Source organism: Dama dama, chromosome 30 (genome assembly GCF_033118175.1).
Source record: "Dama dama isolate Ldn47 chromosome 30, ASM3311817v1, whole genome shotgun sequence".
Taxonomy (NCBI): domain Eukaryota; kingdom Metazoa; phylum Chordata; class Mammalia; order Artiodactyla; family Cervidae; genus Dama; species Dama dama.
The window spans coordinates 55680173-55681791 of record NC_083710.1 but is presented as its reverse complement, the minus strand read 5'-3'; the positions used below and the strand labels follow the sequence as shown (position 1 = coordinate 55681791).

The 1619-nt window shown below is 31.9% G+C and overlaps 1 non-coding gene across 1 annotated transcript; it reads left to right on the top strand.

Annotated features, from left to right (window-relative positions):
* The first annotated feature begins 1102 nt into the window (after window positions 1-1102).
* TRNAC-ACA (transfer RNA cysteine (anticodon ACA)) lies at window positions 1103-1175 on the top strand. The gene has a single exon. It is a non-coding gene; the product is annotated as a tRNA-Cys (tRNA).
* Window positions 1176-1619: the final 444 nt, after the last annotated feature.

Below are 1619 nucleotides of genomic sequence, written 5' to 3'. Positions count from 1 at the left end.
ATATTTCTTGTCTCTTCTAAAAGAAATGGAGGAAACCTAAAAATATTTAAAATATCTATTCCCTCTTGAAGACATATGTGCTCCAATCCACAGCATATAATTTCAACTGCTAACCACTGTTTTCTCATGTTTAGAAGCAATGTACTGCTATAGCCTGTGTTTTATTAATACTGGGAGACATTTAGAGCTATTTAGGTCTATTAACTTATAGATCTTTTATAAGTTTCTAGCTTAAATTTAAAAAACAAGTGAAAAAACAATGAAATGAATATATGGGCTCAACTCTTATTTAAAGTCTCTACTTTAAAAATATTATATACTGTTATCAAAGAAAATTAACCCAGAAACATACTGATAGCAAATACTATAAGGAGTTAGTATTCCTAATATGTAATGATATTCACATTGATTAAAAATGCTTAGATTCCAATGATTTAATGGAAAAACACAAAATTCACAAAATAAGAATACAAATCACTAAAGGAAAATAAAATATCTCTCGGTTTCAGGTTTTACCTATCATATTGGCAGTTATTTAATGAGAACATCCTTTGCTGGTGGGAGCATGAACTGGTAAAATCTTTCAGAAGGATAAATTTGATAACATCTGTCAAAATGTTAACAATTGGTTATCCTTTGACATAATTCTGTTTATTGTTACCTATTTATGAAAATAATATTCTAAATAAGTAAGAAAAAATAATGAGAAAATTGATAGAAATTAGAAATAGCATCACTTAAAATGTAAAATCCATAAACAAAAGAAATATTCAGTAATATGGCAATAGTTAAATTATGGAGCAAATATTATGAAAACTTCTAATTTACAATGTCAATATAAAAAACAAGATACAAATTATATGTATAGAATAGTCTTATTTGTGAAATAATACACATGGAAAGTAAAAGTTAGGTTGGATTATATACTTTTAATTTCCTTTTAAAATTTTATGTACATCTTAAATTTTGTTTAGTGTGCCTTGTTATGTGATCAGGAAGAAAAAAATATTTAAAATAGTAATTAAAAAGTTTTAAACATGTTTATCTCACAGTATGAGAATATATTTTAAGTTCAATATTTAGGCATACTTTTTTCTTTGACTTCCCTGTGGCTCAGATGGTAAAGCATCTGCCTACAATGCAGGAGACCCAGGTTCGATCCCTGGGTTGGGAAGATCCTCTGGAGAAGGAAATGGCAACCCACTGCAGTATTCTTGCCTGGAGAATCCCCTGGACAGAGGAGCCTGTTGGGCTATAGTCCATGGGGTCACAAAGAGTCAGACATGACTGAGTGACTTCACTTCACTTTTTCTTTGAGTAATAACACCCTTTTTCCTAGATTCAAGATGGTGCCAGGAGATAATGGTTTCCTAACTGAACTTGTTCTGAGATATCCTGTGACCCCTTTGGGGGCATCAGAAACACGCTGAGCATTGTAATCCTACTACTGGACTCCATCCTACCCCCATATACCGTCATTCTGTGCTCTCAGAATGGTACCTCCTTCTGTGCCACCACAGCATTTTCATCTCTCTGCTACCAACAAAGACAATACATTACAGTTACATGATTTCACGCTCAATGTATCTGCTGAACTATAAATTCCTAAAAACAACTAG